General features: G+C 44.5%; 1 protein-coding gene across 6 annotated transcripts in view; it reads right to left on the reverse strand.

The window, feature by feature from the left end:
* Nucleotides 1-18,212, reverse strand: part of PTPRG (protein tyrosine phosphatase receptor type G) — a 675,839-nt gene that overhangs the window by 110,256 nt on the left and 547,371 nt on the right. The window lies entirely within an intron of this gene.

Genomic DNA, 18,212 nt, shown 5'->3' on the forward strand with positions numbered 1-18,212 from the left:
GTTGCTTGCAGATCAGGAAGAGAGGGCACAACGGCAGGTACTAGAGTGTATAGTTGGAGGTAAAACTGAGAGGCTGGTGATGTGCTGGACAAGGAGGGGCGTGAGGGAGTGGGAGGTGGTGAGGATGCTCAGGTTTTGAGTGTAGGAGCCGAGTGAGAAGGAGGCAAGCAATACTGGAAGAGATAGGCCAGGGGACCATGGCTTGCTTCTGGCATCTCCTCGGAGCCCAAAACGAGCCAGCCTCCCCAAGAGCCCCAAGGTCAAAGCAGCCCTGGGGAGCAAGATAGTTTTCCTGCCACGGAAGCATGGACCCGGCTTTAAGGAGCCGGCTGCTAGAGAATAGAGGAGATTGGTTTTGACAGGGAGGCATCCTTTTGCTCTTCAACTGCCAAACCACGCTTCAGTCGGAGAGACTCGCTTTGTGTGACTGAGACAGGAAGGAAGGGATAAATTAATGAGGCATTCCCACTGCCCCGAAGAACCCTGGGAGGCATCGCGCTGCCTGCCGCGCAAATGCTGCCAGAGCAGGGACATCAAACAAAGAAACTGAAAGCAGCCTTCCACCGAGACACGGGGGCGAAATGACAGAGTGCGGACACTAGGTGGCGCTAACATACCGTTTTAAAATATACCAACTTACTACTTTAAGTGGCTTGTAGTTTCTCAAGACGGCATAGGGGGTTGAAATCAGGAAAAGATCTACACCCCCATCTTTCCAAATGCCAATAATGAACCAACAAAATTTATATACTGGGAAGCTTCAATCCCTCACAATGATGACCATGTCAGATTTCCTGACTGCCACTTCTTTTCTCACCTCCTACCATGTTCTTATTTATCTCCCTCCTCCTGAAGCCACCACTCCCCAGCTCCAATTAGTGGTGGGCTGTATGGGGATGCACATCTCTACCAGCTACTTGGTAACCACATAAATCATTCTATCACCCACATGCGGGTGCAATCATTCTTCTTATTTATTCTTTGAAATTAAAATAGCTGGGTTTTTCTTTGCTGATTAAGATGATTCATGTTAATGTTTTTAAAAAGAAACCCAAGTGGTACAAAAAAGTAAGAAGAAAGCTAAAAAAAAAAAAAATCACCCAAAATACCAGGACCCAGAGATAACCAGTGATAACTTTCTGGGGATTCAAAATCCAGTTATCTCATCATACACACATAAAAGCACATACGTACAATTTGATGCAGAAGGATATGATGTATTCTGACAATATAACTGATTTTGTTGTTGTTGCTGTTGTGTTTTACTCAATAAGACCTGGAAATACTTCCTTGTCAATAACAGACCTTGGTATCACTGAATCCCACCATCTCAATGTACTAAAAAATATTGAGTTAAGCTCCCAAATGGGAATTCAGTAACTGAGGGGCCTCCAGAGATCCACGCTTGTCCCAGACTACACACCAGAGCACCAGGCCAGGGGTCTGCAGGCTGAGGAGCCTTCTCCTGGCCTAACGGAAGAGCAGGTGGAACAGAAGTTTCTCTTTGGCTCCCCAGCTCCCTCCACCACCTCCCTGAGAAGGAGAGGTTTTCTGGGCCAGATCTGGAGGAGGCATTTATTTGTAGAGTACCAGGAGGACCTAGAAGAGGGGTTGGCAAACTTCTGCTGTAAAGGGCCAGAAAGTAAATATTTTCAGCTTTGCGGGCCATATGGTCTCTGTCACAACTATACTTTGACACACAAAAGCAGTCTTGGCGATATGTAAACGAATGACCGTGCTCCAATAAAACTTTATTTATGGATACTACATTCCAATTTCATACGATTTTCACGTGTCATGAGGTCTTCTTCTAATGTTTCACGACTGTTTAAAATATAAAAAGCATTCCTAGCTTATGGCTGTACAAAAGGTGGCGAGTGAGTTTTGGCCCATGGGTCAGCGGGTGGCTGATCCCAGACCTAGAAGATAAAGGGAGGCCACACCTTATTTGAAAGATGTTTACCAACTGCATTTGTATTCTCAGCACCCAATTCTGCCCTTCAGCACAGCTTCAGAGGCCCACTGCCCCGCGGAGCGGAGATTCTTCCCAGCACTTAGTGTCACATGGAATTCGATGGGTGGCTTAACTGACTACCTGTAATAACCAATCTTCTTCCCCCCACTAGGCTGGCAACTTTTTTGTCTTGTTTGCTATATTATCCTTGGTGCTAAAACAGAGCCTGGCACAGAATGGGCTCTCAATAAATACTGGCTGAATAAAGGGCCTGTTGGGTGGATGACATAAAATCCTTAGTCTTTCCATGGGTCTAGAGGCCCTGTGTGATATGATTCTCTTCCATATCTCCAACCTCATCGCTTTCCATTTTCCTCCTCACTTACTCACCTCTGGCCAGCCCAGAGGTACATACAGGGACAAGCTGCTGGGCCCACACAGTGTTTTATAAATTGGTATACTTTACATATAAAGCTGGATTTTTAAAGTGGGCCTGCATGCACACATGGCAATGGTTACCCAGGGCAGCAGAGAAGCCTCTCCTTTGGACTGGGGGTGTGTGTTCACATTTGCCTCAGTCTACACCATTCCCTATTGCCTTTACTCAAACAGCTTTACCCACAGCTGCCTGGCCCCAAAAGCCAGATGAGTTTTCCTCTAGTCTAAAACGGCACCAGGAGCACTGTCGTAGGCACAGAGCAGGTACCCAACACCCTTGACAAGGCCATCGCAACTGCACCTGACGTAAGTCAGCCAGTCACCTTGACATACCCTTCTGCACAAAACTGAAGCCTTTTAACAAGGCAGGAGGTGCCACACTTCGCTCTCTAAACAAATATCCCCTGCAAGGTGCTCCTGCCATCAGCCTTCCCCTTCTCAGGGGCCTGATTACATTCCCACCAGTGTCTGATTGCTTTCCACAGGCATCTCGGATGATGCTGGGTGCCAGCTCCGAGAATTTCTGCCTTCATTCTGAACCACCTTTAATTATGATCCCAGACTTCGTTAAATAATGAAGAGGCTTCTAGCAGAGCACCTATGGTCCTCTGATTCTAAATCAATGTCAAGGACATTTTCTCAGTGGTTCCACAAAGAAATGCAGGTTGCCCCACCCTCACCCCTAATCCTCTTCATTTTGGATGTTAGATAAACTAATGCGATACATTCTGTGTAAAAGTCAATGTAACTTCCAAGTGCCTTAAACCATCGAAGGCCCTCCCCGGGCGCCTCCTCCCAGCACTGGCCCCCTCGGAGTTTCACACTGGTGGCAACAGGCCACTTATTGATCAGGAGTCGGAGAGACAGCACTGCTCAAACAAAGCAATCTGGTGCCAATTCACTCTTTCACAATGCTTGTCAACAGAAATGGAACTTCTGCCTCCTGGGGGGTGGCGGGAGGGAGTGTTGCGACCTTATATACCACATAGGGTGGTGTCAGAGGGGCGTGGCCTAAGCCAGCTGAGGACCCCGAGGGGATGCCTCCTCCCAGGGACTTGCCTGGCAGGGAGAGAGAGCAGGAGTCTCTCTTCTCTGAAAGCAGAAGGGAACGATTCAGGTGGAATAGAGCCATGAGCCTTGCCTTCGACAGCTTAAATGCCTGTCATTTCTTTATCGCCCCAGCTCAGCTTAAGAACCCTTGAATATGGAGTCTTTTAGGGGAAATTTCCAAAGAAATGGCCTCAGGGAAGGATTTCTCTTTTTGCAGGGCTATATCAAAGAGGTCTAGGTAGACACGAAATCCCCCCAAGCAGACCATATCCGACTTCAAACCTGGAATCTCGGTGCTCCTGGGAGTAACCTCCCTCACCCCACCTGAGAGCTCATGAAAGGGAAACTGCACGGGAGAAGGTGCCAGAACCAGGAAGGATGACATCAAAGCAGGACCCCAGCTCCAGCATCTGGGGGCTTTACAACATCCGAGTCACATCTAATCGGGGCTGGCAGCTGCCAAGCACATGCCAAAGGCCAGTCTCTATGCATTCACGTCAGATGATGCACTCAGGCATACTGAATCTAAGAGGTGGGCTTAATTGTTCTCTCCACTAAATATGAATGAGGACACTTGGATCCAGAGATACCAGGTCACTGGACTGAGCCAAGGACACAGAGAAGGAGGGAGGTTCAGAAGTGGAACCCAGTCTGTTATATTCCACACTGGAGAGGGTGGGGGATGCAAGGAGACAGTCACGTATGTTCTAGCCACATACACCTCCCACATCTGTTTTCCTCTCTGCAAGATGGTAATAAAGATGTCAAGAGGGTTACTCAAAGAGCTCAAAAGGTGAAAACCATCCCACACAGGCGCTATGCATCTATACAGCCTCAGGGCTGTGGCTTCTTGGGCAGACCACCCTTTGCACAAAAAGCTTTCTTCCTTCTCCCTCTGCCTTCTGTGTCTTCTCTGTTCTCAACGACAGCTGAGAGTGTGGGGACTCTTGACAATTTCCAGAGTAGCCTCCAGCTCCTTGGACGCCATCTAAAAGTGGATGCAGCCCAGTCACCATTCTCCCTCATTAGAAATGCAGTGGATGCTAGAAATATATGCAGGGGTGCCAGGGCGCCCACCCGCAAGACCTTTATCCTGTGCCATTCCATGCTGACATTGCAATAGTAACGAGTCCTATCTGATGAGCCTGGCTCTGGGCTGAGTTAGCATGTTTCACAAATCATTTCATCAAATTCTCACTGTAACTGTGTGGGGCTGCTGGCTCCCTCATTACCTCTGTTTTAGAGACCGAGATTCAAAAGAGTCATTCATTCACTCACTCACTCATTCCGGAGTCAGACTGTTCTGGTTCTGGACATACCAGCTGTGTGGTCTTGGACAAAGCTTGGGTAAAGCCTTCTGGGATAAATGCATGAAATGTACAAGCACGTGCTGGCTGTAGAATAGGAAGTGTGCTATAAGGAGTAGCTATTGTTTAATATTTATTGAACACCTGCTGCATGCCAGGACCCTGACCAGGAACTAGGGGTAAAGGTGAACTCAAGGTGACATGGTCCTTGACCTCCTATAGATTATGGCCCAGAGGGGAAACAGACATCAACCACACAATCCCCAATAACAGAGTTTTAACTTGGGGCTCTTTAGGGGTTCTGGATAGAATCCCCAGAAATTCGTGAATTTGCATAGGAAAAAACACATTTTTATTTTCATTACTCTAACTAAATTTAGCATTTCCTTATATTTCAAAGTGTTGGCAATAGACCACAGTAGTGTTAGCAGGACCTGTATGACATCACCAATAGAAATAGATATATTTCTATTAGATGCCATTGCTGCCAAGATCTCAAATTTTCCTTCATGATTATTATTTCAAAATTACAACGATTATTAGACCTGTTGCTAGATTTTATAATTTAATGCCTTCATCAAGAAGCAGATAAATTACTATATTACAACTTAATTTTTTTTTATAATATCTGAGGATAATTGGCTTCCTTTGTAATCTATTATATTTTTATTTGATGCAGCAAACCCCATCAATATGAAGGGCTGGCCTGATGGCATAGTGGTTAAGTTTGTGTGCTCCGCTTCAGTGGCTCAGGGTTTGCAGGTTCAGATCCTAGGCACAGACCTACATACCGCTCATCAAGCCATGCTGTGGTGGCGTCCCACATGCAAAATAGAGGAAGACTGGCACAGACAGCTCAGCAACAGTCTTCCTCAAGCAAAAAGAGGAAGACTGGCCATAGCTGTTAGCTCTGGGCCAATCTTCCTCACCAAAAAAACCCAAAAATCATAAAACAGACAAAACATCAATATGAGAAGAGGTCTAAGGGATCCAGCAGTCAGCTACAGGGGTCCATGACACCAAAAGGTTAAATACTCCCAGCAATAAGGATTATATAATTACACGCTTTTAAGGAAAATATTACAGTAATTCTGTAAAAAGGTTTAATAAAGGACCTTGACCTAGATTTGGGGGGTTGGTTAGGAAGGTTTTACTGAGCAGAGTTTGATGTTTAAACTGAAGTCTGCACAATGAGTAGGTATTTATAAAGTGAGCAGGAAGGAAGGAAGCTTAGGTATGTCAGACCAAAAAAGAAGCTTGTGCAAAGGCCCTGTCGTGGAAACACTGGAAAGAAAAGTAGCATGACTATAAGGGGAGAAAGAGGAGGAGGATGGTCTGAGACCAGGTCAAAGTTAGTAAGTGTTGGAGCTGACTTTGTTCCTGGCTGGGTCTGACTCGAGGCCAGACTTTGCCGAATGGCCACTTTCTCATGATGTGGGAGACCCTGGAGCACAGTTGCACCCAAGCTCCACCAAACACTAGGACAACTGCCTTCAAGTTTTAAATCTGTGTGTTTTAACTCATGCAAACTGTAACCTGTTATAAGAGAAAATACATATATTGGTCTCTGCCCCAGCACAAAGTTCCAAAGACCCTTGTAAATTCCTAAGTGACAAGAGCATTAGGAGCATCCTTTGTTCTAATGAGGTGACTCTGGCTGGGCTCCTAGATGGAGGCTGATCACCAGAAAGACCAAGCCACAGTTAGATGCCCCCATTCTCCACACAGCAGAGAGGGGCTGGCAGTGGAATTAATAACCAAGCGTGCCTATGTGATGAAGCCTCCATAAAAATCCCCAAAGTATGGGGTTCAGGGAGCCTTCCAGTTGTTGAGTACATCCAGGTACCAGGAGGGTGGCACACCCCAACTCCATAGGGACAGAAGCTCCTGCATGTGGGACCCTCCCAGACCTCGCCCTATGGATCTCTTCATCTGGCTGTTAGTGCCAATGAGTCAATTCCAACCCCTAGTGACCTGTGTACAGCAGAGCAGAACTCTGCCCAGTCTTTTTCCACCATCCTTTCACCTTCTGGAGCTGTACCAGACAATGCTTCGCTGCTACTCGTAGGGTTTTCATGGCCAAGTGTTTTGGAAGTTGGTGGCCAGGTCCTTTTCCCTAGTCTGGAAGCTCTGCTGAAACCAGTCCACCATGGGTGACCCTGCTGGTATTTGAAATACTGGTGGCATAGCTTTCAGCATCACAGCAGTGCACAGCCACCATAGTATGACAACTGACAGACGGGTGGTGTGGTTCCCTGACCAGGAAATGAAACCAGGCCTCAGAGGTGAGAGCATAGAATCTTCACCACCAGACCCCCAGAGCTGGTCTCTTCATTTGTATTCTTTATCATATCCTTTAGTAAACCAGTAAGTGTAAGTAGGCGTTTCCCTAAGTTCTGTGGGCCATTTTAGCAAATTAATCAAACCCAAGGAGAGGATGGTGGGAACCTCTGATTTGTAGCCAAGTCAGACAGGAGTTGTGGGTAACCCAGGGACCTATGACTTACGATTGGCATCTGAAGTGGGGTGGGAGCAGTCTTGTGGGACTGAGCCCATCACCAGTGAGATCTGATGCTATCTGTAGGCAGACAGTGTCAGAAACGTTAAATCACAGGACACCCAGCTGGTGTTAGAGAAAATCGTCTGTTGTGGGGAAAACCCTCCACACATCTGATGCTAGAAGCGACAGAAGGGAAGTGCTCTGTGTGAAAGGAAAGGAGAGACACAGGAAGCAGAGAACTGGGCTCTTCCCTATGCAAGAGGGAGAACTCTAAGTTTTTCTTCCCCGCCTGTGGAGTTGTTTTCTACACCCAATGGCTTCCCCTCCATTCCCACCAATAAGCCCTGGTGTGCAATTCAGTTTCTCAGCCAACAACTGAGCATTAGATGCTCTGTGTGACAATTACCATGGAAGACAGCAAATTTGAAAACTCTTTGTGATCCTGTCAGCTGTCTCTGCTGCACATATAACAGGGCCACATGCTCAGAAAACAGCAGCAGCAGCCAGTGTCTCGGAAGGCAGAGGCAGAAATTCAATGCTCCAGTCCTCCAAGCATGCCGTTCTGAATTTCCCACATTACTCTCTCCTGACCTCTCCTCCCTCCTTGGAGGCTTTTTTCTACATGATATCCCTCTTCCACTGAGGGCTAAAGGCCATGGGAGGTGTTCATGTCCTGTGCAGGAAAAAGCATTGTTCAGATCGGCGCTAAGGGAGGTGACGAAGTTCAGAATGATGCATCTTACCAGCCTCACTTGACAATAGCTGCTTCTCAGACACTGGGTGGAAGGCTGGACTCCATGTACCCTAGGGACCCTCCCTCCCTTACAACTTTAAGATGCTGTGATTTCCTGCCAAAAGGGCAAAATGGACCTATCCCACTTTAATTAAGCACAGCATCCTTTCCACATGGTTATCTCCTAACTTCCACCTTCTCCCACTGCCTTGCTTTAGTCATGGGCTCCCACTGAAGGTCTGTACCAGGGACCAGGTTGCACGTCTAGCGTGGGCAAATGCCCAGTGCCCTGGTCCTGGAGCTGGGTTTTCTCCTGTTGAGTCTCCTATTTCCCACTGCTTGAGATGATGGTATGGCCCCCTTTATTATGAAGAAACACCTGGTCACTTAAAGTAGAGTCTAACAGTTGCCCTCAGTAATGCATGGCTGTTATCTAAACGCCATCCAAGATCTAAGATCCCATGAGCTGTCTTTATGAAGTGAGCCCAATGGCCATGTCAAGTGATCCACTAGTGACTCACACTGATGGGTTTGGCCAGGCTTTTATCTAAATTATAGAGTCTAGATAGTTATGATCCAGTAGGTCAGGGTGTCCTCACATGTTTCAATTTAAAATAATTTTTACTTCAAATAACTTTCTCTTAGAATTTGGTATCACTGAAGCTTGGAACCTTATTATATTTTAAAAGGAGTGTCCTGGCTCTTGTCCAATATTCACCTCATTAGCTCTGAATCTCTGACTCTTCCTTGGTACCTATCTCTTTTATTTATTCTTAGTTCTGGTTCAGGGAGGGCACAGGATGAGCCCCATAATTTGGATTCCAACCTCATTTCAACTCCCAGATAAGACATCTGCACCAACTGGTTATTTGGTAAGGATGGCCCTATCTGTTATGGTTCCAGGGTCTCTGACACTGGGGACAGGCTTCAAGCAGCCCCTCCTGGGCTTGGTTAAGAGAAGAACAGAGAGCCTGCCACTTACATGGAGAGAACAGCCTGTGAACAGGCAGTGTCCCTAGCGGGACCCAGTTGGAAATCACCTGTGCAGCCAATGGGAGGGACTGAGCCACCATGGCCTGGCCTCTTGGCTGCCTCCAGCATATGGGTCCATATCCTCTGAGGAGATTGGGCTTCTAGTTGGCTGGTGGAAACCAACAGTTTTAAATGGTTAGTACACTCCTCAATGAGAAGGTTCCTCTCTTCTGGGAAGCATCTCCTGGTGCCAGCCCAGAAGAAGAGAAAATGCAGGGTTCTGTGCATTTGATATATGATACCTGTCAGCATTTAGTGTCAGACATACAGACAGTGCGTTCTCAACACAGGCAGAGATTTGAAATGGGACAGCCAAGGCACTCATTTTGGTCCAAGCCAGTGCTTTGGAATCACAAAACCAATCCAGGGAGGGCACAGGAGTGAAGCCAGCAACCATGACGACTGCTAGCTGTGCTGAGAAGGAAAGAGAAAAAGACGACTCGAGAGGACTCAACATGGGCTCCCACTGTTGTGTCTTTAGGGATGGTCTTTGCTTCTCAGGCCTCAGGGGCTGGGGAGCTGAGACCGTTTTTTATGCCATGAGAAAGCCAAGGGTTCTATCCATGTTCCTTGTATCTGAGGAAAAACAACCTCAATGAACCCATGTTTGCTTACGGAATAATCAGTGGGAAAAATGGGGAAGATAAAGAGTCTGTCTCCCAGCTATATATTCCTCCCATGACTTTAAGGAGATGCACACAGACACCTCGGAGCCTCGTGCTCATGGGTTGTGAATGCTAGTTAGCGAGAGAAAGAGGAAGTGTGTTGCTCTGGGAGGAAGGATGCTGTTGGCTTTTATTAATTTCCAGATTGCTGTTCAAAAGACCACAGCACCCACACAAATAAACCCAACATCACAGAAGATTTTTCTAGACAGCAAAGAAAAGCTGAAGCCGTAGGGGGGTTGCTAAGTCGGCCTTGAAGATCAAACTCTGTCTACCTGCCTAGATATAGATGATGAAGTAATTAGGTAATATTTATAAAGTGTGAAAATGATAGATGGCCCCTGGCGTCTGTTACAATATCTGCTCAACAGCTCCCAGCCGCCATAAGGCAGTTCTGCCTGGGAGCATCCTGACACCAGCACTGGCCACTTTAAGTACCTCAATCTCTGCTTTTAGGTGTGGTAGAGCGGCTATTCCTTGGGACAGAGAGGAAAGCCCTCTCTCTGTGGTTTTTTAAGGTGAATGCTTTTATCCAGGTAGCTTATGGTCAAAATGGAAGATGGCTTCCCAAATCCCAGGAGCCTCTCTGATTCAGGTATTGGCGACAGGGAATCCTGGCTGAGCTCCTCCCATGAGAGCACCCAGCCTGTCCTAGAGGATAAATGCCCCAACTGTGCCATCCATCCATCCAATCCAATATTTACTGAGGAGCTAACAGTGAGCACTGCACTCTCTCCCCAACAAAAAAGAAAAAAGAAAAGACAGTTTCACCCCTCAAGGAGCCCACGTGGTAGTGGGAGAGTAGATATTCGAAAAAGAAAATCACAGAAATAAATGTAATATTCCAACTGTGGTAAGTGCTGTAAGAGAAAGGAACTGGTGCCCTGACACAAATGGCTGGGCTGAGGCAGCCAGGAAACCTCCCTGGGGAAGGGACCCTAGAGCTGAGCTGTGAAGGCTGAGGAGGGGTCGACGGGGCACAGAGGTGGGGCAAGGGCCTTCCAGGCAGAGGGACAGCCTGCTGGGCCTGGAGGGTGGCTAGCAGACCGAAGTGCAGGATGCCAAGGGAAGTGAAATGCAAGATGGGGCTGGGGAGGGGGACGGCACGTGTGGATCAGGTTAAGGATTGTGGATTTCACTGGAAAGGTTTAAACAAGTTCAAACAGCCTGGCTTCTCACTTCTACCAGTAAGAGAGCACAGTCCCCTTATTCTCAAATGTGTTCTCCATCTCACGCTGCATGTCACAAGTTGTCCTGAGCATAGAAAGAAGCCACTGCTGACCCACAGACAAGAAAGTACAATACGTACAGAGTAGTTCCCATGTCCCAGGCTCTGTACTATTTGTTCCCTACAATGTCTCATTTAAAAGGCCACAAGCCAAGGAGGGGGGTGTGACTATTATCTCTCTTTTACAGAAACGGAAACCAAAACTTAGATATTAATTTGAGCAAGGTCACAGAGAAGTAAATGGTTGCCCTAGAATTTGAGTCCAGGTTTGCTTGACTCCAAAATCTATATTCTTACCCACTGCCTTATATTGTCTCATCATTCATTCCTTCATTCAATAAGCAATGACTGTAAACCTACTATGTCCTAGGTACTGTGTTAGGCTCTGTTGATTCAAGGATGCACAAGATCTTCAGCCTAGAAGCCCCACTGTCCAGATCCAGTGGGTGCACTGGCCCTCCCATGCACTGACCCTGTGACGAAGGCCTCAGTAGCCTGTGCCCTAGCACCCAAGAAAACCCACCAAAAGCAGGCCAAGAAGATAAAGACTGACCCCAGTGATTCCTTTTAGGAAGATAAACCTGACTTTTAGGAAGATAAACCCAATGTTTGGGAAGAGCACCCGATCCCGACAAGCAACATTTAGTTTTAAAGCTCCTTCTTTTAGGGAAGAAGTAATAAACTGTGTTGTTCAAGCCACCTGAAGACATCTAAAACAAAGAGGCCACCGCTCATGGATTCATTTGGAAGTTGGCAGCGCCTTGGAAAACGGAAAGAACACTGTGTTTGGACATAAGAGGATCTTGGTTGATGTCTCAGCTCAACCACTTCCTGGCTGAGTGGGTCTGGGTCATCATTTTGCTCTCTCTGAGTCTCAGACCCTTCAAGAATCAAAGAGAAACAATAATACTGCATTTCTCTCTTTGCTCACCTCGACCCATCCTCCATCTGAACTGTTAGTAAATCCCAGAGGCTCTATTCCAAAATCCATCCCTAATGGACGATGTCTACCTCCAGCAGAATCACTCTCATCCGACCACTGTCATCTGCTTGGATGAGAGATATTTCTATCAGCCTCATTCTGGTGTAGAGATTCCACCCAGGTCCTCTGCAAACATTCTTCACACAACAGTCAGAGTGATGGGTTCAAAACCATGTTCAGCTCATCCATGTTGTAAGAATACAATCTTCATTCCTTACCCAGAAAAGTCTGTTCCAGACCTCACCCTCGCCTTCCTCTTCACGCTGGTTCCTAGGCCTCAAGGCCTTTGCAAATGACCTTTCCCTCTAAGAATTTGCAGGGCTGGCTCCTTATCACCACCTGCCCTACCCAGGGAAGATCTCTTCCCCACCGCCTCACCACACTGGACCACTCAGCACACTCCCTAATTTGATCTTCTTCAGAGCAACACTGAAGCTTATCACTGGTTGACTTTAATTCTTTCTCCACACTAAAACGTAAGCTCCACGATGAGGGATTCTTCTCTCTTGTTCATCTTTATTTCTAATGCCTACAACTTGTTCATAGTAGATGCTCAACAAATATTTGATAAATGAAAAGTGAATTCTGGCAGAGGTTGTTTTGAGGATTAAATAAATCATGTATGAATGAAAAAGGCTAGCATAGCATCTGGTACACAAAAACCCTTAAATGGCCTTTTTAACCATAGATGCTTCAGGCACAGCTTCTAGAGTCAGTAACGGTAGATGACGATGTCTGACACAAGAAAAGAAATTCACTGGCTACGAGACATGAAGGAGAAGTAGTTAATGCTACATGAAATGTCTACGAAGCATCAACTTTATACCAACTAATCAAAGGCAACTTACACTAACTCTTTAAATATTTACATAAAATTCCAGTAATCATGGGAGGTCTGAGCATGTAAAAATGTTCGCTATAATACGGCACGACCTTCAATATTATGAAAACTCAGGATGTTGGAGAGTCTCAGAAACAGTCTACTTTTTGCCTTGTTTTTTAATCACCCTCAAGGTTAGAAAGTAGTAATGGTCAATGATAGTTATTTTCAAAAGAAGGGGGTTAAAAACACTCCACAGGGGCTATGTTAAAAATGTGTTTTTCTTAGTACTTTTCTGTGCTGAAAGTTTCCGGAAGTAACAAGATAACTTTTGGGAAGAGATTCTGGGAGGCCAGCTGCCTACAAAGGAATTAAGTGCTTATATCAGAGCTTCTTTTAATAAGATAAAGTAACTCAAGCTTATTAATCTGGAGTGCAAATGATTAAACCGAAAATAGAACAACATTAATATTTTCTCCAAAAATAGCAGAAAACCATGATTTCAATGTCAAATTCTTTTTAAAAGCAATCATGGATTTACTTCTTTGTTTGCTAATTTGGGTGGAAAATGTGATGTTCTTTCTCAATGTATTCTGATTAAAATAGGCTAGTTACTTAGGCATTCTCACAGTGGTATATGTCCTTAAAAACTGCTTTTAACCAAAACAGGAAGCAATCTTTAGCACTGAAAATGTAGCTAAAAAAGGGATCCCTCGATCAGCAGAAGCAAAGAGAATCCTCCAAAAAACGAGGCATTGGCTTAGGAGACTGGAGGGTACGCAGGCAGCCCAGTGTCCTCCCCATTTCCTTTGCTTTTATTACATTATAGTGTCACTTTAATTGAGACATCAAATCAAATTATCAGATCAAGTGGTTTTGATTCCACTGTGGTTTGAACAGGTTTCGTTAAATTAATAAACCATATGTTTCACTTTGCTGGAAAGAAAGTTGTTTTTCTCCGCTCACTGTTCCAAGTCTTCACAATAGACAGTATTCAGCACTTAATCACCGAATGCTCTTCCATGTGCCCGGGACGTGTTGTGGAATAACTGAAATGACAACCCATTAAATCCTAAAGTCTGTCCAAGTTATTTACCGACAAAGGGCAGAGTGGCGAATTGGATGTCCCTTGAACAATCCACCAAGCCTAAATATTGTTTCCATTTACTGGAACTAAAGCTTTATATTTTTTATGGACGACATCCATTATAAGTCTTTCTTCAGCAACAATACAATATTAAGATGACTTTTCCCCCCTTTCCTTTGGTGTCTCACATGGCCATGCATCTTGTGCTTGGCACGAGAAGGCTTGATTCTGTTTTCTCTATTCCAGTACATCCAATCATCCCGACAGAGCGACAGAGTAGGGGCCCATTAATTCAGCCATCCCCCACAGTGCTGCTCAATGACCACGAGTTAATGATCACAGCCAGGAGAATGAGGGAAGTGGGGTGCTTATATTCAGTCCATTAAGGCTTTGCTTGCACTTCTGGTGTGAGAGATGACCAGGTGTTAAAGTGAACTGGTAAGTGGTTGGTTACCAAGTTAACAAACCTCTAATTGGTCCTTGGGTCTTTGCAGTGGAATGGAAAAGTAGAACCAACCAATGGACACTTTCATAGTCATGGCCACTACCATCTTTAAGACAGAAAATATTTACCTTAAAACAAGCTAATGATTAGGTTCTATCTTAGTCTGAGCCATCCCCTAGAGCAGGGGTCGGTAAACTATGGTTCCCAAGTCAAATCTGGCCTGCTACCTATTTTTATAAATTAAGATTTATTGGAAGACATTTTCTATACCCATTCATTTATACATGGTCTATGGCCGTCTTCAGCTACAGCAGTAGCACTGAGTAGCAACAGAGACCATATGGCCCACTACCTAGTCCTTAAACTAAGAAGTTTACTGACTCCTGTCCTACGTAATTAGCTTATTTCTTTCTTCTGTGACAGTAGCCCAATAAATGCATGGTTCCACGCTCAACATCACAGCTCTCCTAGGTACTGAAAGCTTCCAATAATGATCAGGTAGAAAATGCCAACCAGACAGGATTTGTTCTTTTTGAATTACTGCAAGATTACAGAGCACCACCTTCTCTTTTTGAAATCCTTTTTGCGGAAGACTGAAGAGAAAGGGGCTCTTCCTTTGTATTGGCCCTCTACTGCTTAGATCTCTAAGATCAATAATCTAAGCCATCCAGGCTGCCTGATGATTGCTAGTATCTGTCGTTGGTTTTTGGCTTATGGTGCTCTGGAATTACCTGAGTTTTCTTGGGGAAGAAAGGGAGGAACATTTCGTCATGTGGACCATGGTTCCACGAAATGCGCATTTAAAAACAAATAGGGACATCATTAGTCATTAGGGAAATGCAAATCAAAACTACAAAGAGATACTACTTCACATCCACTAGGATGGCTAAAACAGAAAAAATGTCTAACAAGTGTTGGTGAGGATGTGGAGAAAGCAGAATCCTCATACACTGCAGACGGGAAGGTAAACTGGCGCAGCTGCTTTCGAAAACAGTTTGGCAGTTCTTCAAAACTGTAAATGTAGAGTTACCATACGACTCAGCAATTCTACTCCTAGGTTGACATCCAAGAGAACTGAAAGCATATGTCCACACAAAAACTTGAACGTGAAAGTTCACAGGAGCGTTACTCATAACAGTCAAAAAGTGGAAAAAACTGAAATGTCTATCAGTTGATAACTGGATAACCAAAATGTGGTATATCCATACAATGATATACTATTTGGCCACAAAATGGAATGAAATTCTGATACATGCTTGAATATGGATGAACCCTGAAAATATGATGCTAAGTGAAAGAAGCCAGAGACAAAAAGCTATATATTGTAAGATTCCATTTGTATGAACTATCCAGAATAGGCATATCCATAGAGACAGAGAGTACATTAGAGACTGTCTCGGGCTGGGGCGGCAGGGGGACAGGAGGAAGAAAGGCAAGGAGAACAAGGAGTGACAGACTGCTAATGGGTATGGAGTTTCTTTCTGGGGGTGATAGAAATGTTCTGGAAGTAGATAGCAGGGATGATTGCACAACTCTGTGAATACACTAAAAAACCACTGAAGTGTATACTTTAAAAGAATAAACTTTATGGTATGTGAACTAAATCTCAATAAAGTTGTTGTTAAAAAAAAAAGCGAATGGAGACACAATTCAGCAATAAAAAACAATGCTGCTTAATACATGCTATAACATGGACACATCTCAAAATCCTGAACACCAAGTAAAAGGGAAAACAGATCAGAGGTTGCCTGGAGATGAGGACCAAAGAAAGAACTGACTGCAAATGGGCATGAAGGAACGTTCTGGGGTGATGAAAATGTTATAAAACTGGATTGTGGTGATGGTTGCACATGATAAATTTATTAAAAGTTATTGAATTGTACATTACAACAGCTGAATTTTATAGTATGTAAATTATGCCTTAAAAAAAGGCTGCAAAAAAACAGGAAACTCTTACACACTGCTGGCAGCAGTGTAAAGAGGTACATGCAATCACTTTAGGAAACTATTGAGCAGTATCTAAACCAAATCCGAACCGATATGTGTACTCTCGGCCGCAGTCCTTTTACTCCTGGGTGCACACCCAATAGAGATGTGTCCACATGCTCATTAAAAGGTATGTTCAAGAATTTTCATAATCACCAAAAACATGGAACTAATATATATATTCATGTATATTGAAACAGATGAAGAAATTCAGGTACAGTCACATGATGAAATTCAGCAATAAGAAAGAACAAACAACTACTACATGCAACAGCATAGATGATCCCCAAAACCAGTGTAGAGCAAAAGAAGTAAGACATAAAAGAGGACATACTAGATGATTCTATTTATATGAAACTGACCAACAGGCAAAGCTAATTCATGGTAGTGGCTCCATCTTGGCAACGGACAGTGACTAGGAAGGGGGGACGGCGGTGCTCCTGGGAAGCCAGTGATGTTAGTTTCTTGATCTGTGGGTTTGTTACTCAAGTGTATTCAGGTTGTGAAAATTCATAAAGTTGCACACATATTATATGTGCACTTTTCCATATGTTACATTCCAATAATGTGTTTCAAAAAGAAATAAGACTGCACCTACAACTCTCTCTGACTCTAGAAAGATCACAAGACATTTTAATATTCACACACCTTAGGAGTCAGCAATGGACACTAAGATAATTGCAACAAAACCTTGTAGAATGAAGAACTGGTTACCTATATTTAAGGATGGGGTTCACGGCTCTGCTCAAACTCAGAGAAAGGCCACTCCGTGGAAGATCTTGCCCACTTTGACAATTTAATGTGACAGAAACTATGATCTTCTCTAACTTTCTTAGGTGATGAGGGCCATGCATTCTCTCTGCACAGCTGAAATATTGTCAGCTCAGCCCGTTTTTCAGGAAAGAACTCTGAAACTGCCATAACCTCAGCAATTCTGAGCTCCAAGATCGCGTGCTCACTTGTGGTATAAATTCCTCATCCCCCACATGTCCTCTACATTCACCTCTCACAAAACAGCCAATCCTAAGAGACCCATTCTTTCCCAAGCAAGTTCTCTTGGGAGAAAGCATTTGAGTTCGCTTGTTTCTCTATTTTTAGCTTGGTTTAAACAACAAAATTAGCCCAAGTGAGGTTTTCTACACCAGCCCAACCTAAGATATTTTACAGGTCTGTGTGCTTCTTAACCTTCCCATTGTTCTAGCTGACATCTAAATGATGCCCTTGACAAAGTGTCCGCCCCAAATTACTCGAATCTCAAGCGTTTCTTGGCTGCCGGAATCTGGCCAGACTAGCTTTTCCTCACCATCCTCAAACAAAACCATAAAGATAGAAAGGAAATGATCACATTCTTAAACTCCCTTTCCTCTTCTTTTTGCTTCTTTTCAGATATATGAGCCTGGAAAATGGGCCCATTCTTATCATCAAAGTGCACGTCAACGCAGTTATTTGTAGAACAGAATCTCACTCCCCTAGTTCCTACAAAGGACATAGGCCAGTAAACTGGTCCCTTTATTGGGGTGGGGAATCTCTTGAAACAAAACCTCCCCATATGACTTACCACACCAAAAATACCACAGTCTACGTCCAGTGTTGATAAAGGACACAAGCTCTTCCCATATTACTCAAGGTCACAATTTCAAAGAAGGAGACCATGGGCTTGAGAAAGATCCATCTCTTCACACCCAGAGAAAATTCCTTCTCATTACTTCCTCCCTTCTAAGTACTAGCACTTTGATCAGCCTTATTCCTCTCAGTGTTTCCTGAGGAGTTCTAAACCACAATTACGACAGACCACAGGGCTTGAAGGGAGGGCTGCGAGGGTCGAATCAGACTTTCTAGTTTCCTGGGAGAGTCATTCATGTTCACTTCACATGAGAAAGCAGAAATAGAAAAGATCAAGATGCCTGAAATTTATAAACCTCTGTTTATCAGATATGAGAATTAAACTGTTAAATATTAGTTTAAAAAGGCCACACGATGTCTAG

The sequence above is a fragment of the Equus caballus genome, chromosome 16 (assembly GCF_041296265.1).
Source record: "Equus caballus isolate H_3958 breed thoroughbred chromosome 16, TB-T2T, whole genome shotgun sequence".
NCBI lineage: Eukaryota > Metazoa > Chordata > Mammalia > Perissodactyla > Equidae > Equus > Equus caballus.